The sequence below is a fragment of the Marmota monax genome, unplaced genomic scaffold, assembly GCF_021218885.2.
Source record: "Marmota monax isolate L192 unplaced genomic scaffold, Marmota_monax_Labrador192_F-V1.1 WCK01_AAM20220418_F8-fsc00009, whole genome shotgun sequence".
Classification (NCBI taxonomy): domain Eukaryota; kingdom Metazoa; phylum Chordata; class Mammalia; order Rodentia; family Sciuridae; genus Marmota; species Marmota monax.
Window position 1 is genome coordinate 17,321,341 of NW_026694710.1, and position 9,890 is coordinate 17,331,230.

The following is a 9,890-nucleotide window of genomic DNA, read 5'->3' on the forward strand; positions in this document are numbered from 1 at the left end:
TGTTCCTCCATGACTGACTTAGGTGAACCCCTCTTTGCAGACTCTCCACCATGACCTCTCAGTCCATTCTACACAATCTGGCCTCTGGTAGACTATCTTGCTCACTTGCCACCTGCCTCTTCCTGGAATGCAGTTTCTCTGGGAGCAGAAACCACATTTTACTCATCTCTCCAGCTTGAGAGTTTCTCATTGAGGTTGAAATTTGTGGCTCAAATAGAAAAAGAATACATCATCATTTTTACTAACCTCTAACAGAAATTTAGCATGGCCTCAATCATGAATACAGACAACAAACCACAATAGAATCAGAAGTAGCTGTGACTCTGCCACCCACAGAAATCCCAGATATTCTTATATCACATTACAGCTTGTTGCAGACATCTCAAAATACCTTAAGCTCATCCCCGCCCGGGCACTATGGCAGTCATTAGATTATCTGCTAGATTCTATTATGATATTTAAATAAAGAAATGCATGTACTACTGTGTCATAATTTTTAAAAGTATTTTGAAAACTGATTTTCAATATGATTGGTTTCCTTTGTAATACTATGTTTTAATTTTATGCATTTAAATGCATGATTCTTAGAAAGGAATCCATAGACTTCAACAGATTGACAAAGGAATTCCTGTCTTAGTGTCCAACTGGGTGCCTGGCTCAAAGTTTGGTAAATAAAATATGTGGCAAATAAAAGAATTAGATTAAGTAATGTCTGGTTTAACAAAAGAATACTTGGTTTAAAGTAATATGTGACACTAACAAAACAGAAGTAATTTGACAAATCCATTTAATTCATAATCTTACACTATGTTAATTCTAGATAAATTAGAATTAAACATACAGTAAAATAAAATTAATGAGATTTGTTCTTTTTCAAATATTTATTGGATATTTACTCCCTGTAGACACAATACTAGGCAATAAGATGTAGCAATAAATAGAAACAAACTCCTGATCTTTACAACAATTGATGATGGAAGGATTGAACATCCATGCAAGGGACCCCAATCTATATCTTGCATCACATACAAAAATGGACCTTACTCATAAAATTAAAACCTAAATCTATAGTTACTTTTTAAAATACCTTGGTAGCGAATCCATATAACCTAGGTTAGGCAGACATTTATTAGACATAACCCCAAAACCTAATCCATAAAAAAATTATTTTTATGACAATTTTGACTTTGTCAAAATTACAAACATGTTTTTTAATAAGAATCATTAAAAATAAAAGGCAAACTGCAGACTGGAAGGAAATATTTGTAAATTGTATCTTATTAAAAAGTTGCAGCCAGATGATTTAAAGAACTCTCAAAATTCATAATAAAAGGAAATAAACACCCCAATTAAATTTTGACAAAAGAATTTTATAGGGACCTCACCCAAGAACACAAATAATTGGCAAATAAACACAGTAAAATATTCTCAGCCTAATTTGTTATTAGGAAAATGGAATTTTGCAACCAAAACAAAACAAGACAAGAACTGACAGCTGACCATCATTAATAACGTCAAGTGCTGGCCAGGAGGTAGAGTAACAGGAACTCCCATTGCTGCTGAGAGTGAGCAACAGAACTGAAATTTTGGAAAGCAGGTTGGCATTTTCTTATAAAATAAGCCATATGCTTAATCCATACATTAGTGGTTTCACTCCTAGGTGTTTGCCCAAGAGAGAGGAAAGCTTATGTTTACAAAACCACATGTATACAAATATTTTCTACAGCTTTACTTGTAATGGCCAGAACTGAGAACACTGCAAGTGTCGTCTAACTTATGAAAGACCATGGTGCAATTTAGCATTAAAAGAAGAACACATGCCTGTAATCCCAAAGGCTTGGGAGGCTGAGGCATGAGGACAGCAAGTTCAAGGCCAACCTTAGCAACACAGCAAGGCCCTAAGCAACTTAGGGAGACTGTGTCTCTAAATAAAATATTAAAAGGGCTGGGGATGTGGCTCTGTGGTTAAATGTCCCTGAGTTCAATCACTGGTACCAAAATAAATGAATAAATACATAAAAATAAATTAAAAAGAAGAAGAAAAAATAAAGCCACCGATGAATCCAACTCAGGGATGAATCTCAAATATATTACAATTGAAATAAGTCAAAAGGACCACATACCATAAGAGTCCATTTTTATGACATTCTGGAAAAGGCAAAGCTAGAGATAAAAAAAAAAAAAAAAGATCAGTGGTCACCTGGAATGGGATGGGCAGAGCCAGCTACAAAGGGGTACAGGGAATCCTTTGGGGTGCTGGAATTGTCCTATATCTTAATTGTAGTGGTGATAATGTGACTGCATGTATTTGTCAAAACAAAAAATTCCTAGCTCTCATGGGGGAAAACAGATTTAAAAACTCTCGTGCATAATGACATACAGGTCAGCTGATGCTAAGGACTAGAAGAGCAATGGAGAGATAGCAGGGGACCAAGCACAAGGGGGCCGTGGTCCCATTTACGTGGAACAGCCAGGGAAGTCCTGAGAGGCGGCAGAACACCGACTTGCATGGACTTCAGGGCACCAAGAGGAAAGTGAACCTATCAGACCCTCTGCAGAGAAGATGGGTTTTTAAAACCCTACGGTGGCAGAAAGAATGAAAAAGAAAAAGAGGTTTTCGTTTGTGGTACTTAAAGCATCCTGCAAAACCAACCCCTTCCATATAGTAGAAGATGGTGCAGGGTGCACTGAGGGAGGAGGGGCACGCAGTGGTGAGCGCTTCAGAGCCCAGCCCCAAGGGGTTTTAGGCATCCTGTGAGTGGCCATGAGGAAGGGCAAGGGTCCAGGGAAAGATGAGCACCAAGACCCAGACACCCAACTCCCTGCCACAGACCCTCCATGAGGGCCTCACTGCCTCCGATCTGTGATTGGAGTTCGGGAGGTTAAATGGGTAATTTCTCTCTCCAGGTGCTGGGATCAGGTGTTCTGGTACTATATATAAAACTCCGGTGCTCATGTGCAGATATCCAGAAAGCTCAATTAATCCCAAACATCCCTCCCCACGGAGATATCCCAAAATAAAATCTGCAGTTCAGGTAAAGTGGCTTAACTGTTTCCTTGACTTAATGACTGAATTTAAATTTATGAAGAGTTTTTATGAGGCGGATGCTGAGTTTTATCCCCCAGGTTCATGGGCAGCTGAGCAGGAGCACAGAAGCTCACACTAAAGCTGGAGGGTTGGAAGATGGACAAAAGGAAGAACTTTAACCTGTGGGGAGATCAAACATAGAATTGTCTCCATGAACTCTTAGGAAAGTCCTGTCTCTAGAGTTGTGCAAGGAGAAAAGAAACATGTAAGTCATCTCATGAACACTTATTGATAAAGCAGAAAATATATCATATTAATCTTTGAGCCTATTATAGTACCTGGTACACAGTACACGAACCTGCTTGAGAGTAATGAATAAGAGAATAAATGAATGAATGAGCAAATAATGCCAGTAACGTGGCAGATAAAGTTAAGGACTGGGGGGTGTAGCTCAGTGGTAGAGCACTTGCCTCGCATGCATAAGGGCCTGGGTTCAATCCCCAGCATTGCAAAAATAAATAAGTTAATTTAATGTAATAATAAAACTTGATGATTCCCTAAAGCATTTCTTTAATGTTCTAGGACCACAATAATGCTACAGAAGAGGCAATTACAAACCTTAGGGGCATAGAACAATAAATATTTAATTCTGCTCAGGGATCCTTGAGCTCGCTGAGTGCCTTTGCTGGTTGTGCTGGGACCGTTGGTCTCTTCCAACTCTACTCTATGAAGCGTCCTTCCCGGCAGTTAGCCAAGACATGCTGTTGTCACGGCAGATGCAGGGGTCCAAGAGAGCAGGAGCCTGCAAGAACCCTGTCTCTTCTGCCACATCCTGCTGAACAAAGCAAGCCCAAGGCTAACCCACACACCAGGTTCAGGGAAATAGATTCTACCTCTCGAGGAGAAGAGGCTGCTAAATCATAATGTAAAGCTTGGAATGGTGTGTGTGCGTGTGTGTGTGTGTGTGTGTGTGTGTGTTAGAGTTCTCCAAAGAAACGGGACCAATACGTTATATAGATAATCAGATACATGAGGGGATTTAGGGGAGTTGGCTCATGGCATAACAGAGCTGAGAAGTCCAATAGGCTTCTGAAACCTGAAGCCCTAGGGAGTCTGGGATGTGGTTCAGTCCAAGTCCTAAGGCTTCGGAACCTGGGGGCTAGAGTGTAATTTTCGGGCTGAGGCCAAAGGCCTGAAACCATTTGGGAGATTAGAGGTAGGAGTACTGGTGGAGTCCCAGAGTGCAAAAACCAGGAAATGTGCAGTTCTAATGTCTGAGAGCAAGGGAAGAAAAATATCCTAGGTCCAGGAGAAAGAGAGAGTTTGTTTTTCCTCGATATTTTTGTTCTGTCTAGAAATCAGCCCATTAAATTGGTGAGAGCGAATCAGTTCACTGATTCAAATGCCAATCTCTTCCAGGAACACCCTGGAATACTTTATCAACTACCTGGCTATCTCTTAAACCCATCAAGTTGATACTTAAAATGAGCCAATTCATGGGGGAAGGACATAAAGAAATTGGATACCTTGTTTAAAATCAACCTACAGTACCTCTGTTGTAGTCACTGTCTACTAAGAAAAGGTCAAATAAAAATATGACCATCATAATTGTAGACGTGGTGTGCAAGAATGTGAGTCCGAGGAATTAAGGGGGGAAGCATCACCCAGGAGATGATGTGGCAGCTATAGTTTGCCAAGCAGAGAAGATTCAAGGGCACTTCAGACAGAGAAAACAGCAAGGACACAAGCACACAGTTGTGATGAGAAGTGATGAAGGACAGAGAACACAATCACGACAGTGGAGTTGGAGGGAGGGGCAGCAAGGAACTAGCCAAGGGCGTCATAGAAGAAGAGACAGGAATATGTAATTCTGAGAGCCAAGGAGACAGCATACTGGACCTTCAACTTGCCTGAGCATTTGATGCACTAATGTCCTGCTCAAGTTTACACGAGAAGTTTAGCAAGACCAAGAGTTGTTGATTGAGGTTTTCCCTTTGCATATCATCAGTTAACATTTCTTATTAATCTGGCACCATCTAGAAACTGCTCCAAATCACAATTTTTATGCACTGATCTGCATAAACTTCTGCATGTAGGTATTTTCTCAGTGCGCCAAACTTGTGTTTCATAAGTTGAGTGTGCATAGCAATAACAGCATTGAAGTCAGAACTTCTGAATTCAGGTTCTGACTTTTTGCTTGTGAGCCGTGTGGTCCCAAGGAAGAAACTTTACTTCTGAGCTTTCTCCTCTTCATTTATGAAACCAAGGCTCATTAAGATAGTCATATGAGACAACATAGGGGAAAGACATAGCATTTATGAAATGCCAGGTGTGTCACTAAGCACTTGACGTGCATATTCTGATTTAATCCCTTTAACAGTCTATAAGGCATTAGAGCACTGTTCTTAATTATAATATTATCCTCCCTTTACAGATTTCATAAGAGGTTAAAAGATTAACTGAACCCAGTGCTATTTAATAAATTGTAAAGTGATAAAGCAGTATTTTAAAAAAGCATCAGTGTGACTCTGAACTTTCCTTTAGAAGGGAAGAGTTCCAGTACATGGACCCCATCTTTTAAGATTTGAGTGACTTGCTCAAATAACTGAAGAAAAGACAAGAAAACAAAATTAAACATAAATGGGAAAAGCAGCATTCTGTGCAGGGTCAGGCCAGTGTCAGAGGTTGGAGAAAGAGAAAGACTGAAAAGTGGGAGTTCAGAGAAGACATCTATAAGCACCTGTGATAGCAGAGACCTTTGCATGGACACACACACACACACACACACAGAGAGAGAGAGAGAGAGAGAGAGAGAGAGAGAGAGAGAGAGATTATGTCCCAGGATTGTTGTCTATCACTTGCAACCTCGGGACCCTTGGGCCTGGCTGGGGATCTAATCTGCAGCTCCTCTCCATCCCTCTTCCAAATTGGTGGCCTGGGGAACATGAAGGTTCCTGGAACTTGAGAGTAAAAGCCCTCTGGATGTTCTTCTGTCACGAGAAGCACTCCCCCAGGGTCTTCACGGTGTCTTCCCTAGTGTGTTAGTCTTGGCTGGAGAAAGAGACAAAAGATTGTGCATATATGTGTGTATGCATTTTCACACACACATATGTATCCATTCATATACATATACACACACTGTGCGTGTGGAGAGGGAGACTGAGACTTTAAGGAATTAGAGACCAGAAAGTTTGAAATTCGCAGGGTTCACTGGTAGGCTAGAGACCCAGAGGGAGTCCGTCTGCTGGCAGAATTCCTTCTCTGTGCTTACTTGGGGAAGGTCATCCTTTGTTAGCCTTCAACTTATTGGTTGAGGACCGCTCACATTACAAAGGACAATCTGCTTTAAGTTACTTTAGTTGTTAAATTCACTCAATGGCACTTACCCATCACAGAAACATCTAGAATGGTGTTTGACCAGTTATCCAAGCACTGTGACCTGCAAAGTTGACACAGAAATTAACCTTCATCCTTGGCTTCTGTTCTAGAAGTTACAGTAGACACAGCTCCGTTGCAGGAAGACCTTTACGTGGTAGGCTTGGTGTTGGGTAGAGCAAGGCCAGGAACAATCAGCTCACTAGCTGGGCGAGCTAATAGGAAAGAGCACCCACCTGGCTCTTTAATGCATCCTCATCCCCGTGTCTGATGTGGACAATGCAGAGCGGAGCCCGGGAGATGAGGCTCCTTGCCAACTGGCTCCAGGACCTGGCTCCCCCTTGCCCAAGCCCCTTTGTTCTTTTCTTCCCACCTTGCCCAAAAGGCTGTGCTAACTAATTATGCCATGGCATACCCCATGCTACAACCTATTAAACGGATTCTGTTACGCCCTGCAAAGCTGTCCCAATCCTGTCTCTCTCCAACCTCCTAGCACTTTGCACCATGTGAAATCATAATCACGTGCCACCTCCTGACTATTCCTCTTCCTCTTTCCTCTGTCTGGATTGTCTTTGGTCACTTGTCAGAACAAACCCTTAATTCAAGGCTCAACCTAAGTGTTCCTTCTTGTGCAATTTTTATAGGTTTCCCCAGTCTTCCTTCTCTGTTGAGCATACAAGGGACCAGCCTCCCCTTTGCAGAATCTGTGATACTCTGTTGTACCTATTCATTTGATTTTTGTCTGTCTCCCACACTGACTGAGAATTATGCTCAGCACATAAGAAGTGTTCAATACTTGTTTACTCATAAGCCAGCCAATGACAAATGAATGCGTAAATGGATGGGTGGGCAGAGGTAGCGATGAATGCAATAGACGTTAATGCTGCATTAAGATTAAAAAATTAGAAACAACCTCTATTTTCATTAACAGAGAGAACAATGACAAAATGATTTATGCTATATTTATGTTCTAAAATACTAGGAAAACATTATAAGAGAATGAGAAAAGTGGATGGACATGAAAAGCCCTCTGAAATCCATTTTTACCTGAAAAAGGCAGAGGTCAGGGAAGAAAACACAGCTATGATCTCATTAAAAAATAATCTGACCTATGAGCAGTTTGTATTTATTTATGTGCTCATTTCCATGTATGTGGCATGGTCTGAAGGTTTATGTCTCCCAAATTCATATGTTCAAATCCTAATGTTAAAGTGGTGGCTTTAGGAGGTGGGGCCTTTGGAGTATAATTGAGATGGAGCCTCCCGACTGGGATTAGCACCCTCCTAAATGAGATCCCAGGGAGCCTTCTTGACCTTCCACCGAGGATACTATGAGAAGCTGCCATCTCTGAGGACTAGGCCTTCATCATATACTAAACCTGCCCATGCCTTGATTTTGGACAGCCTCCAGAATTATGAGAAATAAGTGTCATTTATAAACCACATAATTTATGGCATTTTCATTAATAGTAGTTTTCTCTTTAATTTGAGAATAAAATGATTTAAAATCAAAATCAAAATTGAAAGCTTTCCAGGCACAAGGGAATATTTAAGGGGTAAGAGAAATGTCACACTGGATGGTGGTAACAGCTGCACAACTGTATAAATTTATTAAAAATTACCGAATCCACTTAAAATGAGTGAATTTCATGATGTGCAAATAATAACTCACTAAAGCTGTTTTTAAACCAAGTTTCTGGTTATATTATGTGTGCCTAATTTGGGGAAACCCAACTATAAAATGCTCCCTCCTCCCCTATTTTTCCTAAACCCTACTTCCCTGGTAAATGAATATGTGTTTATCCTTCATTAGGAAAGGTGATAATAATATCAAGAACACATAATAAAAATCAAAATGCCATAAACATTTCTACAAAGTATTTATTACTTTGCATATTTAAGGCTTAGTGCAATGAAAACATATTGAAATTAGAATCCCTCAGAGAATTCTAAGTTTTCTCAAGTTTCAGTTCAGCAGAATATCTGACCTTGGGCCTTAGTAAATACCAAAGTCCACGGCTCAGAACCATCCTTGAAAAAAGAGCACGGCTAGAAGAATGCTTTGGAAACCCAGGACTTAATACCTACCTCAACAGGCTGTGTAAGGTATAACAAATGAACTGTGTATATTAGATGGGAACATACTATCCTTAGCTTGTCCCCACTTGGGAGAGTGGACTCTAGGGTCTTTTCCTCCAGATCTAAGTTCGTGGATCAAGAGTGGGCACTCAGCCCACTGACAGCTGGTATATAAGTTGGCAAGAGCCTGTGTGGTTGCTTGACTCAGTAATGGCTTTACCTGGCAAGTGCTATGTTGACCACAGAGCCAACGAGGTCTTCTTTCCAGTTGGTGAAAGCACCCAACTATAGAGTCAATTTGTTGTCCTAACAGTGGAGCACAAGATTGGGAAGAGTGCGATAGCCCTTTAGCCACGAGCTGTTACCTGACATCTCAGTGTTTTCCGTGTACTGAACACGCTCTGGTCTCCATGTGGTGTGGTGTGCACCTCTTCCCTGTTCTTCACCTCCTGAGTAGCTTATGGGAAGCTCTTCTTTCTTGCTGCAAACTGAATGAGAACTGCATCTTGCAGGAAAAGCAACCTGACTTCACCCAGCTCAGGAAGTGGGCCAGGAGCCCCAAGATGGGGTTCACTAAGGATGGTTCTGTATCATTTGTGCTGCATTTAGTAGGTGCAGCAGGTCTGTTGGAAAGAATCTGCACACATCAACACCGTGGCCCCTCCCCTTCTGCTGAGATGAGTCCCATTTCTATTGGCATCCATTATTTAGGAATGAGGAAACTGAGGCAATGTTGGATCTTAGGGCTGGGCATTAAATGCAGGCAGCCTGCGTGGGAATGCACACACTAACCACTATGCTTTCTGCTCTGTCAACACTAGTTCCATTTCCTACCTGTTTTTTTCTTCCTAACACAATTCCTTAAGAATCTTCCATCTGCTGGTGAGGTCAAACTAGGTCACCGCTTAATCGTTCTGCTTACCTTAAAACTCAATAATTCAAAAACCTTCCCCATAGCTGATTCTGCCTCTTCTCCAGCTCGCTCTTTCCTCCTGTGATTTGCATAACAGAGTATCTCACATTTCTTCTGCCTTAACTCAAGGGAGCTAAATGTACTCTGCAGGAGAAAGAGGCATAAAATAGAGGGGAATGCAGCAGAAGGAAGATAACTTCAATATCTGACCTATTTTCTTTTTTGGTGTTCGAAACAGGTATGACTTTAGAAGTACAAAATGTAACTTGAGGAACTGTGGAAACTTTAATCATTCTGGTACCGTTTTGCAGACAATTCTTCTAAGGGAAAATATTTTCTTTACCTTGAAATGGTACTTTTTTTCCTTTTAAAAATGCAAATGTCGATGGAAATAAAATGCAAATGACTTTGATAACATGGGAATGGGAATGAATTTATTTCTGATAGGAAAGAAAAACTCAAGAGTTAGGGGACTTTAGCTCTCAGTCCCCGGGTG

At 41.0% G+C, this 9,890-nt stretch overlaps 1 non-coding gene across 1 annotated transcript; it reads left to right on the forward strand.

The window, feature by feature from the left end:
* Nucleotides 1–3,468: 3,468 nt before the first annotated feature.
* On the forward strand, nt 3,469–3,540 carry Trnaa-cgc (transfer RNA alanine (anticodon CGC)). Its single transcript has one exon. It is a non-coding gene; the product is annotated as a tRNA-Ala (tRNA).
* Nucleotides 3,541–9,890: the final 6,350 nt, after the last annotated feature.